Source organism: Arachis duranensis, chromosome 2 (assembly GCF_000817695.3).
Source record: "Arachis duranensis cultivar V14167 chromosome 2, aradu.V14167.gnm2.J7QH, whole genome shotgun sequence".
Taxonomy (NCBI): domain Eukaryota; kingdom Viridiplantae; phylum Streptophyta; class Magnoliopsida; order Fabales; family Fabaceae; genus Arachis; species Arachis duranensis.
Window position 1 is genome coordinate 16,850,416 of NC_029773.3, and position 17,694 is coordinate 16,868,109.

At 30.1% G+C, this 17,694-nt stretch overlaps 1 long non-coding RNA gene across 1 annotated transcript; it reads left to right on the forward strand.

The window, feature by feature from the left end:
• Positions 1-720: 720 nt before the first annotated feature.
• LOC127744847 (uncharacterized) lies at positions 721-2,695 on the forward strand. The gene is made up of 3 exons (XR_008006058.1): positions 721-1,128; positions 1,715-1,798; positions 2,448-2,695. It is a non-coding gene; the product is annotated as an uncharacterized LOC127744847 (long non-coding RNA).
• Positions 2,696-17,694: the final 14,999 nt, after the last annotated feature.

Here is a 17,694-nt window from a genome sequence, read left to right on the forward strand (position 1 = left end):
TAGTTGGCCTTGTTGAGGTAAAAAATCACTTGATAAAAAATTGGTAAAAAATTGGTCAAATCGGCAGTAAATTAATAAACCGATAAAACCGATCGATTTCTTTTGACAGTTTTCAAAGTTTAAATTAAAAAAAATCCAAACCCCTCGTGTACCTATTCGGTTACTAGGGGTGCACATGGCCTGGTTCGGCCTGAAAATCCGTCCCAAATTCAAATATTTTAGAGGTTAATTTGGTGTGATTTTACTGGGTTTAAGACCGGATAAAGATCTCAAAAATAGGCCGGTCATTATTTCGGACTGTGTCCGGCTCAAGACGAACCCCGACTTCACTTGGCCCANAATTTTTTTTATAAATAAGTGTATTGTAAATAACTTTTTTTATAAATTATTTTTTTGTATTTTTTATAAATTATTGTTAAAGTTTTAAAAATTTGATTTTCATTCGATTTAAATCCGATATAATTATGGTTCGAAAATATTTAGATTTCATCGGGTTTATAACCTAATTAGGATTTAAAAATTAGGGATTTAGATCCTCTAAATTTTGAATTTTTATTTTAGAGAGTAAAGTGTAATTTTTTATGTTTGAATAATTTCTCTTTCATATTTATTTTTGGCCCACCTACAAAATAAATAGTGAAAAATCACATTTTATATTCTAAAGTAAAATTCAAATTTTAGAAAATCCATATCCAAATATTAGACCGTGTATATTTTTTAGGCCAAATCTAAATCTAAGACAAACCCAATTTCACCTTGCCGTGAACACCCTACCGGCTATCCCCTCTCTTTCTCAGAACAACCCTAGCTAAATATCCCTCTCTCTCAGTTTCAGCGCCGCCAGCAGCAGCAGCGGCGGCGTCGCCTTCTCTGTCCTCTTGTCGCCAGGTCTGCTCGGAGCTGCTGTTGGCGTTGCCGTCTCTGTCCTTGTCGTGTCGTCAAGCCTACTTGTCTTCGTCGTCGTCGGTGGCCATGAACTCGTTTCTGTCCTCGTCGTCTTCGCTCGTCTCTGTCTTCGATCCCTCTCTCTGTCTCTCTGTGTCGACCTCAAGGCAAAGTGCGAAAGTCCCTCTCTGCCTCCGTGGCCGTCTCTCTCTGCCGCCGTGAAAAATTATAGAGTTTGATTATGTTGCTCCCTTTCTGGAGTTCTTCAGTAGTTCAATTTATTTTTTATTTTCTTAATTATAATGATTACGAATTGCTGTTCTTATATTCTGGATTCTGATTGTTTGATAGAATAAATTTTAGTTGTTGTAATTTTTAAAAATAGTGATAATTTCAATTTGATTAACTATTTAACTTTGTTGATTAACAGAAAGAAAATCTGGTTGCCGAATAATTTTGTTGATGGCCGATAATACTTTGTTAAATTTTTTAGTATAATTTTATTGATTTTGAAAAATTAAATTATACATTGATGCAATGACTATAACAAATAATCTACTTCATAGGAACTTCTAAAAAATTTAAAGGTATATTTTGTTTATTTTCTATGGCTGAAATTTTATTCTGTTATGTGTAATTTATACGGCATAATTTGTGATTCCTTTGTTTCTTTAATTGAAAATTTATTGAATTTTATTTAAAATTATATTTTAATTTTTTAATAATTTTATTTATATTTAACTAAATTTATTAAATCTCAATTAGATTATGGTTGGACCGTTGGACCACTGAATTGTTGAACTAATTATTCTATCGGTTTATTAACCAGGTTCGATTGGCGTGTCTTGATCACAAATTCATAGGAAGACTTAGTTTGGTTTGCTAAAGTTTTTTGAAGAGGTGTTTGTCTTTTGTAAGAGCTCAAACTCCTTATTTTATGTCTGATAAATTAAAAAGACTATATGTTTGTATTTGCAGCTTTTAAAAGATTAGGATACTTTTGAAAACACCTAAATTAGAGTTTTTCAAAATTTGGTTTGTACTTTTTAAAATTTGAAGGTCTAATATAACCTCATAGATTAACAAATTTTTAAATTTAATATTTACATTTATGTCTATTATAATATTTTTAAATTTTAAAAGCTATTTTACTAAATATAATTGATGTTACTTGTATTTATTAAAAATTATTTTTAATTTAATTTACCAAACATAAATACTACTATTTTTAAAAAGTCATCTTTTAAAAATTAACTTTTTTAAATTACTTTTAAAAAGTAAAAGTTTTACTAAATTAAGTCATACTTCTCATGTCAGCCCATGGCTTCCTCCAAATCAGTTTGGTTGAAAGACGGCGTGGGCTGAGATTCACCAACTGGGAATAGGGTAATAAAGACCACAAGGCAGATAGCCATTGGGGTCAAAAGATGAACAAATTATGCTTCAATGCTTTCAGTTTGTGTTAATAAATAGAATGCAGTGAAATCTCACTTTCTTAGATATTTATAGCCTTGTTGATAATAACTCACCTATTTTGTCACACACCTTTTAACCCTTTGTAGGTGGTAAGCTGGTTGTGCATGAAGAGGTGAACAGAACAAAAAGCAGAGTATAAAAATGATTTTTTAGTTATTAGCACTAAAAGCTGAAACAGTTTCAAATAGGTTGAAAAAAGCAATCATATCAAGCCATTTTGTTAATAATCCTAAAAGTAGAGCCTGCATGCATGCATGCATAATCTATTATCATTGCATATGTATCATTGCATATGTATCTTTTATTTTTTTTTTTCACGTCAATGGTAAGATCAAAAGAGTGATCATTATGACTTTAACCTGAAATTCCCACTTAATCTAATCATGAATCTTCCTTCTGTATTTTCATGATAATATGCACATTTCCTCATTTTACCATTATGGGGTTGATCATTGGTTTGCTTAAATTTTTGAACATGGATCCCCCTGAAACATATTCCCACTAATTCACTAAGCAGGATTGGATTGATTCAGAATTTAGTAAAATTGATAAAATTTAAAGATTATATACATAAATCAAATATTACGTACAACATTAAAATAAATATTTTAACATAATGAATCATCAACAAATAAAATGACGGAAGTGTGTTCTTTTTGGAGAAAGAAAAAGTTGTCAAGAACTAACAAATGTGAAATTTTTTAGTTAGTGAGGTAATGACTGATGAGAGTAATTCATTAATGTCAAATTATCAGGCTATTATATTATAGGTCTGCAAAAGAAGCTGCTCTTAAATAAGGATTGATTAAGAACGAAAATTATTAGTATATTGCAATTAATGTATCATTGCAATCAGAAGGTATTAGGTAGCAGTTTATGAATTCTTTTAAAATATAATTGTTAATTTGAATTATTTTTATATTAAATCATTTGAAATTAATATGAATTTTATTTTGTAGTTGAATTCAACATTTTTGGCCAAGTTTTTCCATTTTATTATCTAACTTAAAGGGTCAATTCAATTATTATGCTCTAAAATTGATTTAATTGTTGAAAAAAAAAAAACTTGAATTGATACTTTGATGGAGTGGTGGCCGTTTCACCACAAAAAGGTAGGGGACACCCCTTTAGGCCTTTACCCAAATGGCCTCCAAATGCTAGCTCCTAAGTCCTACATATCTAAACCAAAAAATAAAAAAAAAGTTAAAAAAAAATTAATTTGACCAGAGTTGTATTTGATAAACCATTTAAAGACAAGTTTGGAGATTACAATCTTTCATGCTCTTATTTATAAAGCCATTTTCTATCACCATATCTCCTTCACACACCCATTATAAAATAATAATACTAACATATAACAAACATTTTGTGATGAAGTTTCAAATTTTGCTGACTATATCAAAGCTTGTTAAAGGAATAATAATGTTCACAAGAAAAGGGTTGCAACACATGTCTTGCATATACAAATATGAGTTAGAGAAAGGATTGCTATCAAAATTTTGGTCAAGACAAGGGGTTTGTGTGTCAGGAAGAAATAGATGGGTGAGCTACTTTATTTATGATGTTCCTTGTCTTCTTATCACTTTTGTCTCTATTTTGATTAATTTGTCAACTTCAAACCATTTGTGTAAACTGTAAAAGTTACAATTGTCCTTCTTTATTAAAGAGAATTATGATAGAGATGACATTCAGTAGTATTGATATATGTTTAATTACTCTGATGATTCTTATAATTTTATGAAATTTTTAATTAAGTCTTTAAATTTTTTTTCTTTTTAATTGGGTTTTTACACTAATTTTTTTTTAATTAGGTCTCTCTTGACAGTAATTGATTTAATTGTATAAGAACCTAATTAAAAAAATTAGTGCAGTAATTCAAATAAAAAGAAAAAAAAAGTATAAAGACCTAATTAAAAATTTCGTAAATTTAGAAAGATCAACAGAGTAATTAGACCATTTATATATAGATTTACAGATAGATTGGACAATCATATAATATGAAACAATCATCTTGAATTAAAATGTGCTACTTTTACTTGTTTAATGTTTACATTTTACACAATAAATATTGTACTAAATCAGCAATTTGATCCCTTAAAAGATACAGATACACATGATATGCATTAATAATTTGTCCTTAAAAGAATTGTGACATTAATTTAGTTGCCAAAAAATGTGTCATATATACTTTTAATTCTTGAATATGCTTTGTAATATCAAGTAAGCCCGTGAAAAGAATATATATATATGAATAAATAGTTAAATTAATCACTGAAAGATTATTCGTTTTTTAAATTGGATTCTAAAAGATTTTTTAATTAAATTCGTTCTTTAAAGATTTTAAATTAATCATGTTAGTCTTTCTGTTATTTTATTTATTGATAGTGTCAAAATTTACTAATGTGACACGTTAAGTAACACCTCAACACATATCTAGAGGTTTTAATTGACCATTAACATGATTAGTTTATAAAATTAGATCAAATTAACCCCAAATTGAGAGATTTCAATACTTCAAGTTTTTCACTCAATTAGATTTTGATTTGATTTAATTTCATAAATATATTATGTTAATAATCAATTGAGACTCGTAGATATGTGTGGGATGCCACTTAATATATTACATTAGTAAATTTTGACACTATAAATAAACAAAGTGATAGAATGACTAACTTGATTAATTTAAAATATTTAAAAGACAAATTTGATTAAAAAAATTCGGAGACCAATTTAAAAAATGAGTGATCTTTTAAAGACTAATTTGACCATTTATTCATATATACATCTTATGAGACAAAATAATGTTAAATATCTTTTTTATAGACTAAATAAATGTCTCATATATACATATTTATATATAAAAAAATTTGACATCATATGTAATTTTCCAAATGACTAAATTGATGTCACAAATGTTACACACAAACATTTTTAGTTTAGTCTAAATGTTGTTATTAGGTGATTATTTACGTGAAAACATATTAAGCAGTTTAATTAAACACTACACAAAAAATGACAGATTGCGGCAGTTTTTTAGCGCGGTTATCAAAAATTGCCACCACATAAAATATTACAGCGGTTGATGCAGTTTAAGTGGAGAGCTACCAATAGTTTGGTATTTTGTGACGGTTTTGGTATTGATGACAAGTCATCTTAGTCTAGTTTCACTAGTCTTTTTCCTTTGTTTTCAATAGATTTTATGCATTTTCTTGAGCCATAAGCAAGCCATTTGGTTAGAATTTCATGTTTCCTTTGATTCAATCAACCATGGATGAATTGATGCATTTTCATGAGTTTTTATGCCATAATTGCTTAAATTTCAAGAAGAAGAAAAACTCTCATGATTATAGCATAGCTTTGATGTTTTTGATTGATTGATGATAGGTGAAAAGAGCTTTGAAGAAGGTTGAAGAAAGAAGGAATGGCAAAGAGGAAGAGAGGACAAAAAGCTTGAGCCAAAGTTTGCCTCAAACTTTAGCTCAAACGTGAGGAAGAGCTTGACTTCACCCTGGAGGCATCAAAAGTTTGCGCCAACGTTTGCCTCAAACTTGAGGTCAAACGTTGGCACCATCAGAGCAAAAGAAGAAAGACCCAGGGAGCAAAAAGCTTGCACCAACGTTTGCCTCAAACTTTGAGTCAAACATTGGCGCCACAAAAAGAACACCCAGGGAGCAAAAAAGCTTGCGCCAACGTTTGCCTCAAACTTTGAGTCAAACGTTGGCGCCACTCTAGCAAGAAAGGGTACTCTGTTTGAAGCCTTGAACAAGCCAACGTTTGCGCCAACGTTTGCCTCAAACGTTGGGCCAAACGGTGGCCAAAAGAGATGCAATGAAGGAGCCACGTTTGAGCTCACGTTTGACCTCAAACGTTGAGCCAAACGTGGATGGCAGCATAAAAAAGGCAATCTGCTAAAAAAAGCTTGAGCCAAAGCTTACCTCAAGCTTTGACTCAAGCTTAAATGGTTCATGGCCCGGTTCACAAGTGGTTTCTTTCCAACACCAGGAGCAATCAACAGAGGCTTTTGTCAACTCAATTCCATCAAGAGCAAGGGCCCAATTCAAGGCTTGAAGATCATTTTAAGAGAGTGTATAAATAGCTTAGAATTTAAGTTTTTTGGAGAGCTTTTCCTTTTGGAGTTTTCTTTTAGAATTTGGAGAGTACTCATAGTGGAGAGCTCACTTTACATTTTGTTTGTTGCTTTTACAATTTCTGAGTCTTGGGGAAGGAGAATTAAATTCTCTTCCTCTTAGTTGTCTTGTTTTCAATTTCATTTACAATTGTCTTGAATCTTGGGTTGAAGAATTGAGGAAATTCTGTCTCAATTTCACCTTGAGATCTCTCTGTCTCACTTTACCACAACTTTTGGAAATTGAATTTGGTTTTGTTTCTTATACTGTTTGATCTTTAATTTTATTGCAATTGATTTCTGAATTTGGATATAAGAAGGCATTGAGATCTAGACTTAGTTATCTAGTCTCTTGGGTCCTGAGATCTACTAGTTTCCATTTTAATTTCCTTGTTTAATTACTACACCAAGCTTATTTTCATTTCCGTTTAAGATCTAGTTTAATTGAATTCATCTTCTCCTTATCCGTTTGTTTAATTTTACTTTTCTTTGTTTAATTTCTGCAATCCCACATCCCTGACCCATTTACAATTCAAGCCATTTACATTTCTTGCACTCTAAGATTATGCAATTTACATTTCTTGCATTTTAAGTTTCTGCCATTTAATTTCGTGTTCTTTAAGATTCAGCACTTTTATTTTCTGTTCTCTTTAATTTATTGCAATTTACCCTTTCCCTTTTACATTTCATGCAATTTAGTTTCTGTCAATCACAAATCACACAACTCAACTCTTGTTTGCTTGACTGAATCAACCATTAAGCTAAAATTGCTCAATCCTTCAATCCCTGTGGGATCGACCTCACTCCCGTGAGTTTTATTACTTGATGCGACCTGGTGCACTTGCCGGTGAGTTTTGTGTCGGATCGTTTTCCGCACATCAGGTATAACCGCTACAAAATGGAATATTCGGGCGGTTACAACAACGGGAATAAAAGATAAACTATTGGCGGCGATTTTTTTCAATCGCTGCAAAATACATTTAACTCGTTTTTTTTAAATAACCGAGTATGATCTACTTACTTACGTTTTCACTAATTTTTTTTAGAAATATATTTGAATCCTTGCTACTTAAATCGTTACACTAGTTTTGGATTTGTTTTACGAAAAAAATTAATCACTTACAAAAATGTATTTTGATTAATCATATGAATAAATTTACCAATTGGATTTTTTTGTTACTATAAGATCTTTTAAGTTTGTCTTCAAGCTTAAATGTAAAAGAAAAAATAAGTCAACATCTTAATTTTAATATTAAAACAAAGTCCAATCAAGCATAAAGATTAAAATTCTTAAAGTAGACAAATATGTAATACTGCGACCGAGACTATTAAATTAAGGTAATCAACCAAAGCGTTAAAATAAAAGGTCAAAATTTTTCTTCAACATCGTATTGACCTAGCAAAAAATACTCTGTCAAGAATTTACTGACTTCACATAATACAGAATCTGATAAGTCATTTCCAAACTATGGCTTTTTGTTCATATTGAAGCCCTTTTTGTAGTATGAACATCATCTTGTCTTTGTTGGTTATGTAAAGTTTCATTGTCTTTTTTTCGAACTTTATTAAGATCAAACTGTCTGGGGATGTCAATTTCAACGGAGGAGATATCATTTAAATTGTCTTCTGGATCAGTATCTGCCCTATCTAGACTATCATTAACTACTTCGCCTGAATATTCAGCTGACACTGAAAATATCAACATGCATACAACAATGTAAGTCTACTCAAAAGAAAATAAAAACTCTCATGTCATTAGATAGTAATTAAGAAAAAAAATATGTTAATATACTAAGACAATTTTAAAACTAAATAAAAATAAACAACGATTACCATCTCCCTTGTTAGTTGTTTAGGCAGATTTCTTGAAAAGAAGTTCTGTAATGTGCAGTTCTATATACTTCATTTCTTCTTTTGTAGCAATATCCAACTCAACAGCATGTTTGTAAGACCTCGAATTTTCAGAAATTAAATAGTAAAATATTTATAATTTATTATATTTCTTGATAATTTTATTTAAAAAAATTATTTTTCTAAAAGTAATTAAATTAAATTTTATAATATTTGAGTTTAAAATCTATTAGGATTAAAATTTTTTAAATAATTGAATAGTTGAAAGTTTTGATTAATTTTATGAACTAAAAGAAAACTTATTTATTTAACTCTAATTTTAAATTAGAGTACTTAATTAAAAAAAATTTGTAAGTTGAAAAATAAATAATATTATTAAAGTTAATACATTAGATTAAATTTGATTTTTAATTAATACTCTATCTAAACCCTAATTCCCAAATCAAAACCCTAAATCGCCAAAACACAACTCTAACCATAATTTTCCTAAACCTAGCTGCCTTACCCCTTACTTTTTCCCTTAGGGCAACTCCAATGGTTGCTTTTTTGAAGTTTCCATCACTGTGCATGTCAGAATAGTTGGGAGCCAACCGTTGGAGTGAGTTAAGAAAGAATTTCTTCTCTTGGATCAAGAAGGGAGAGTCCCTTTGAATGAGGACTCCATATACCCAATAATAACTTGTCATTTGATAAGTTATTTAAAAAATAAATAATTATAAAAATGTTAATTAGTTAAATAGTTATATTAAATAATTAAATAATAATTAATTAAGTAATTAAATTATAATTAATTTATTAACAATTATAATAATTAATTATATTAAATAATTAAATTTTTATTTAATAAATAATTTATATTAATTATTTATATCATAATTAATATTAAATATTATTTATATTATTATATTAAATTATAATTAATTAAATTTACTTACATTAAAAAATATATTTAATAAAAAATTAATTACATTAATTTTAATTAATTAATTAAGTAGGACCACAACAGGGACTAAAGTTAGTTCCTCCTAATGGAAAAAAGAGAGATGCTTTGAATTCCTATTTAGTGTTTATGATGCAAAAGGTGATGTGTAGTTACTTTTTATGACAGGTGGGCCATAAATAGGGACTAAAATTAGTTCCTTCACATTAGCTTTTGTATCATAAATAGTAAATAGAAACTCAAATCATCTCTCTTTTCTCCATTAGGAGGAACTAAATTTAGTCCTGTTATGGTCCCACTTAATTAATTAATTAAAATAATTAAAATTAATGTAATTATTTTTTTAATAATATTATTTAAATTTATAAATTTAAAAATAATTCACTATTAAAAGATATTAATATTAAAAAAATTCATATGTAACAATAATTAAGACTACGTCACATACCAGTAATACGCAATAAAAATAAGAACATACTACGTAACTCTACGAATACAAGGAACTATTAAGTAAATCACTTCACGATCATTCTCTCACATGCAATTATACAAGGAATTAGATTGTATCGGAGTCTGAAAGGATGGGTTAGAAGAGGCACCAACACCAGATGAGTTATGTCTTGATGCACTGAACTGAGTTGGAAACGACAAAGATGTTGGAGTAACATTTTCGATAGAGGAGTTAAATATGGATGAAAATGGAAAATGTGGTGTTTGTAAATTTTGATTTTGTGGTTGGAATATAGGAAATTGATTATTATAAGGAGTTTGAAAATTGAAATTAGGAAAATTTTGTGGATTTGGATTTTGAAATGTATTTGGTAGTGTGAAGTTTTGAATTGGAACTTGAGAGTTTGAGGTTTGAAATTGTTGGGTATTTGGAGTTTGAGAAAAGTTTTGTAAATAATTGAAAAAAGAGTTGAGTTGGTTTGGATCCATTTTTTCGAACAAAAAATAATATCAGCAGAACTTTGATTTCGTAAACTTGAAAGAAGATGAAGAAGAGTAGAAGAAAGTGTGAGAATAGAAGTGTATGTAAATGGTATATATAGAGTAATAAGATATTAATTTATTAATAATAACAGTAACATAGTAACGGCTAGTTTCTAACGGCTAATTTTACAACGGCTAGTTTAGCAATGACTAATTTTAATAATATGGTTACGATTTTAAATTTTAAAAATAAAATTAACCAACCCAACCAAAAATTATTTTGTAAGGTGTAAAAATTAAATTTATTTTTTAATGTAAGTAAATTTAATTAATTATGGTTAATATGAGTCATTCTGAATGGGGACTCTATCTTTTTAAAGTATGTGCATGGACTCCATCTCTCTATGCTCCAACGATAGTTTTCCCCACATGTCAGAAAAAGTTGAATGGGAACCCAGCCATTGGAGGTGCTCTTAATGCGCACCACTCTCACCCTTCAAAAACACACACAGTGAACCAGAAAATGAAAAAAAAATGGAGGAGAGCTACGTTGCAGGTGAGAAGAGAAGAAGAAGGAAAGGGAGACCGAGCCATTGCACGTCGTGCCTACCGTTTTCCAGCTTGCGTCGCTGTCGTGTCGCACTCAGAGGAGAGTGAGCGTCATCGAGCAAGGGCCGAGGAGGAAGAGAAGTGTCGCACCTGCCACGAGGTTGCCGTCACCATGGAAGACCGTCGCCGCCGAACAAGAAAGAGAGAGAGAGAGCCAGACACGAGGAGTAGAACGCGATGGAGTGGAGAAGGGCCCGTGCTGCCGTCGTCCGCACTTGCTGTTGCCGCCGTCACCGTCGCGGGTGTGGGGGACTGTCGCCGTTGTTGGTGGGGGCAGGCCCGTCACCGAACTGAGCTGAGGGAGAGGAAAACACGATGGTGGTGGGCTGTTTCAGCCACCCCTGTTGCCATCGCTGTTGAGCCACTGTTGGAGCTCTTTGCCACCGTCAGTCTCGCCATCGGAAGTTATCATCAGAATCGCTGCTGCTTCGTTCCTGGTTCCTTTTTGTGTGGTAGGTCTTTTGCTCTTAAAACCCCTTTTTGCTGTTGTTCTGTTATAGATTATTGAGTTTTACACGACGTTAATATCTTAGGGTTGAGCTATGGTTCTTGCGTGCTGTGCCTAGAGGTGGTGATTACAGCGAGGATGGTCAGATTTGACGCCACCACTACGAAATCAGAGTTTTAAGGGTTTTGTCGCGTAGTTAAATCACGAACAAAGTAGGGGCATTTTCTTAAATTCATTTTATGTTCAAGAGCTGTTATAAGTCGATAATAGTATTAAAAATATATTTTTATGATTACTGGGTCTTATGAATTGAATTGAAATGTTTGGATGGATGTGATTATTTATTTGATTGATTTATTGAATTATTGAGGAAGCTGGTCATTCTAATTTGTTGTTTTAGTTTGTTAAGTTAGTCGTTGTTGGATTGGTTTCTTGAATTTGATTTCTGGATTATGATAGGATGATTTGAGAGTATTGGAATTGATTTGTTTGATTTATCGAAAATGATTCTGAGAATTGGATATGAAAATGATTTGATTTTGTAAGCGATTTGATTTTTAATTGGTTTGATTTTATAAATGTTTTGATATTAAAAATGAGTTTGATTTATTGGAAATACATTGAAATAGAGAAATAATTTGATTTTGAAATGGTTTGACATCGAACCTAACCTGATATTGAAATTGGTTTAAAAATTAGAAAGGATTTGATATTTGATAATTGTTTGATATTGAAGCTGTTTGAGAACGGGTTGGAAAATGTGGTTTTGATGGGACCCGTAAGGGTGGCATAGTCCGAATTTTAGAGGAGATGTTATCAAAATTTTTATAAAAATGGAAACTTCGTTAAAGTAGTTACTTAGAAAGATTGAGATTTAAGGATTATATGACTTGTTTCTGAGTTATTAAGAAAAAGATTATGTTTTGAGTTTGAAAATTAATGAACGGAATGGGAGGAATGATGATGATTGAATTTGAATGAAGGATGATGAGATTTGATTTTAAAAGTATGATTTTTGAATGAATTGAATGATATTGAGAAATGATTTTGTAAATGAAATTGAATTTGATTAAGAGTTGAGACTCCGGGTAAGAGGCAGTGGCATTGTTCACTTGTTCCGGAAAAGAGATGAGGAAGAAAAATGATGAAAACTGAGTTTGATTGTGAAATTGAATGAATATGATAAATGAGACATGGTTGAGGATGATTGATGACAAGTATGTCTGTGTTTTTTCTCTGGTTGTAAGGGTGACAAGGCACATATTCCCTCTAATAGTGACAGGGCACGTGTTCTCTCTAATGGTATTAATGCACAACAGAGAGACAGTGTCCGGATTCGCTACCGGACATGTCGGGTTTGGCTATATAACCGACAAATGAGCTCATTAGCCATAGGGCAGACATGCATCATATACATTTGCATGCTTTGTTTGAGTTTGAATTTGTTTTGGTTTGCCTAATTGTTTAACTGCTATCTGAGCTACTTGCTGTAACTGCTATCTATATCTATATTTTTCTTGTATATTTTGCCTGTGTTTGCTCTGGTGTGGTACTTTTGAGATTGAATTTTGGTGCTGAAATTGATGATAAGTGCTGATTGATTGTGTGAATGGGCATGAGGCTATGATTGGTTTCTAATTGAGGTTTAGTTAAGTATTAAAAATCCAGCTGGTTTAGCATAGACTTAATGAACCTATGCTTGGAACATGTTGGTCATTCATACAGTCTAGGAAACTTTTAAAGATATTTCTTATACGAAAAGAAAGGTTTTGGTTTTGAATAATTAACTAATTTCTTTTTAAATGGTTTTGAATTTTTGGATGGTTAAACCGTCGATTTTCAAAAGAATCATAAGACAAGATAATCACTGAGTTTGAAAACAGTTTTCTTATTAAATATCTTCTTATGACAATTCTGAAAACTCCATGGTGAGACCGTATGGTTTGGTTCTCATTCCCCTACAGTTTTATCTTTTCAGGATCGACGAATAAGCTTGCGGAGTTTCAGTTAAGTACTTAGATATGTTGTTTCTCTTTGCATACATACGTTATAGATTTTTTCCTCGCCCTTATTATTATTATAATATTGTAAGAGGGATAGAAGTTGTATGCTTTATATGTATATTATATTTATAAGCTACTTATGTAAGAAGCCTTGTATATAAATATATGCTTGTTTGTTTTCAAGATAAAGTATTTTTCCAGTTTTTAAAGAAATCAGCAGTATGGTTTCAAGTCAAATGCTCCTATTTTATTATTAAGTATATGAAATAGTTGTCATACTTCTTGCTATCAGAGTGGTGCAGCTGGAAACGTGACATTTTGATAGTGATCGAGGGTGCTACAATGCTTGTTTGTAAATCGCGTATACATAATAAAAGACGTATAGTTCATGATATTTTTTTGTAAAGCACACGGTTTCTCTATGATCCACTTTCTATGTTAGATATTAATTTTTTAACCTTCAATTCTATAAGGATGTCTTCAGAGCTCTTTCTAGATGTACATGTCACAAAAACATACCCAAATTTCTCTTCATACATTGATCCACATTCATGAAATTCCTACAAATTTAAATGTTAAGATAACAAATATGATTGCAGCAAAGTTGTTACCATATATCAACTTAAAATATATATATTATTCAAATATAGTTTAAAACAAATTTTTAAAGGTATTGCCTAAGGAATAAACCTACATAGTAGTTTTGTTCGCCGTTTTGAAGTATTGGTTAGAACAAGATCATTCTGATATAACTTCCAACCAATATCTCACATTCACTTTACAAAACCATATGTCTCTAGTAATAGAAATTGCATGTTCCAATGACGAGAATGGAGAGGCCATAGCCATTTTTTTAGCGAATGTTGTGCTTGCAATACATTATGAAAAGTCTTTCATTTTCATTTGCCCTGTTACACCATCATTTTATGTTCACTAATATTTATTAGTCATAACAATATATTAAAATTGATAATGATTATTAGATATCATAACTATCATCACTGCGACATTAAGAACAACAACAATAATAACATAAATACTTTGTTAGATACTAACATTTGCTACAAAAAATGTTGAAAGAAACAAAAAACTGCTTTTATTCATTAAAACCAACAATTATGTCCAAACTTAATTGAAATACGAAAATTCAGATCGTATTAACAAAATATGTACATAATTAACTTTATTAAACTTATTAATCACACAAAGATTCTCTTCAAATGACGTTCACTTTTTTCATATTTCCATTATACAACATCATTGAAATTCTTAGAAGCATTGTCTGTGGGGTCTTCTGGATCATCATCCCTTGTCAACTGTAAATCTCCAATGTCATCTGCTGCTGATATGTTCAATCCTGGATGTGGAAAAAACCCAACTTCAGTTTCTCCATCCTCTTCTCCCATATCATACAAGTCTCGTGGTTTCACATGAACCACTACACTTCATTCCTTATCTACTTCATCATCTACATAGTATACGAGATGAGCTTCTAATACCAATATGTACGGTTCATTGTCTTCTCGATCAACGGTGTGTATCGGACGAGAGAAATTAATATTGGTAAGGCCCAAATAGTCTTGTTTGATGCCTCTGCTGGTAGTTGTATCAGGTCAAATACATTTGAATAATACTACTATGAAATGACAGCTATAATTCAATTCAATTATGTCTACGATTTTTCCATAATATGGAACACTACCAACAGCCATTCTATTGTCACACATGCTTGCATAGCTTCTTATACTAGAAGAGACATAAACTCTACTATTTTAGGTTTTCAGCCCGTCTTCCTTCGTAATAGTTCTAAACTTGTTTCCATTGACATTGTACGCTCCAAAAGTCTTGCCTGAAACATGAAACCGCATGCAAGTAACTTCATTTTTTTCAAATGCTGCGTACTTTCCATTGGAATCTGGCAACATATAACATTCATCCTTAATATGAAGATTGAATTTCATAAAGTACAAATTTTAGGCTAAAAAGACGTTGGTCAATTTAATATGCTATCAATCTTATCCTTGAACTACTGAAAAAATTTTGCATGCACAACATTATCTATCTTGAATTGCAATCTTGTTTGAGCTCTTAATCTTTATTTTGTTTTTTTTCTAAATGCACTTTATGAAAAAAACATTAAATTAGCCAATTAGTCAATGTGTGAAAAAAGTTACATTCGTGTTACAAAAATATATATACTTTAGAATATTTACTTAAGTAAAATTTTTTTATTAAGTATAGAAACGATAATCAATTTTTTGCATATTTAATTTTGATAAGTTAGATTTAAACAAAAAATAACATAAATACAAAAGTAATATATTGGCACTCAAATAAAGTTTGACTCATATAAATTCTACTCCAAAAAATATTTCTTTTCATCCAATAAATTTCTACAAGCATTTCTATGAGTTAATGCAAATAAAATTATAAATAATTAGAATAAATCCAATAGTTTGTAATAATTCTTACTAATATCAATGAATATTAATTGATTTCACAATTTATAATTTAATTTCTAAAATTAAAGAATCTACAGAAAGATATAATATATACATTATTTAATTTATAACAAAATATAAGAAAATAGAATAATATTTTAATTAACATAGTTAACGAAAAGACATAATAAATTTTAAAAATTAAAACAAATACATCTAAATAAATTTAATGTTTTTTAATTTAAAATACAAATTCTAAAAGCAGTTTAAGTAAAACTATAATTCAACAATTCAATTTTAAACTTTCTAAATCCTATCACATTCTAAAACAACTCTTAAATATCTTAAAACACGGGTTTCACTCCATTAAACTTTTTACTTTCGTAAAACCTAGATTTGCAGCGCGTCACACTCCTTCTCCGTTGCCACGCTCCTCCCTCGCCCCGCGCTCCTCCCTCGCGCCGCACTTCTCACCAACCTCGTACGCGCTCCTCTCTATTGCGCTCCTCCGTCGCGCCGTGCTCTTGCGCTGTCCTGGGCTCCTCCCATCTTTATTGTGTTCCTTCGGTGGCTTCGTAAATGGAAATATGTCTTTTTTTTTTTGCGTTCTTCATCTTTCCTGTCTCCTCTAGTAAAAGATTATATCTTGAGTAAAGTATCGTTTTTGTCCCAAACGTTTGGGGTAAGTCCTAACGTTATCCCTTATATTTAAATCGTCCTATTTAAGTCCCTAATGTTTCAAAATTAGCTCAATGTTGTCCTGCCGTTAGGGATCTGTTAACAAAATTGACAGCGAGACAAAATTGAGATGATTTTGAAACGTTAGGGACTTAAATAGGACGAAAACGTTGAGACAAAAATGATACATAGAAATAAATTTTAATTTTATCCTTCAATAATATCAATTTTTATGGTACATAGTTATTCAATTATTTTTTACTCATATCTAAGTAAATTATACTTAATTACATTACTTTCATTCTAAATAAATTTAGTTTTTCATAATTTTATTCTTAAAGATTTTTACTCATCATCATGAAATATTTGTAGAATGACTAGTACATATACTTGCAGAAAAGAAAAAATGATGCATATACAATTAAGTATAAATTGTACCTTTTGTCTCTAAGGCTCCGTTTAGTTAATGTCTATGTCCATCAGAGACATCGACACGGTGGTACGTGTACACCGTTTATTTGCTGAGACATAAAATTTTAAAGACACGGTGACACACAAATGCACATAAAAGACATGTATTTAATGTATTTTTTTCAAGCCGTGACACTAAGACACAATCCATGAGACACAGATTTTTCCAATTCTATCCCTAATTATTTTTTAAAATTCTAATCACTGTCCTTTATCTTTAACACTTAAGTTGTTTTAGTTTGAGGATAAAATGGACTTTTGAATTAAATACATGTGTCTTGTGTATTATCACCAAACATGTTATAAAATTTGTGTATCTTTGTGTTCATGTATATTTGTGTCTTTGTGTCTATGTCTCTATTTTTTTGAGACAACAACCAAATACTGTCTAATGTATCAAAATTCTTTAATAACAGTTTAGTTAAACTTTATTTTTAATTTTATTTTTTAATAATATCAAATTTTTACGGTAGATAATTATTTAATTATTTTTTTAATTTTATTCTTAATCATATTATTTTTTTAATTGAATTTATTTTTTATTAAGAACAAAATTAAAAAATAAATTAAGTAATTATTTGTCATAAAAATTAAAATTATTGAAAAAAATTAAAATTTATTAAAAAGTTAAAACAACTTTTTTCAATAATTTCAATCATTTTAATTTTTAATAAATTTTAATCTTTTCTTCAATAATTCCAATTTTTTTACAACAAATAATTACTTAATTTATTTTTTAATTTTGCTCTTAAGAATAAAATTAAAAAAATAATTGAATAATTATTTACTGTAAAAATTTTAAATTATTAAAGAATTAAATTAAAAATAAAGTT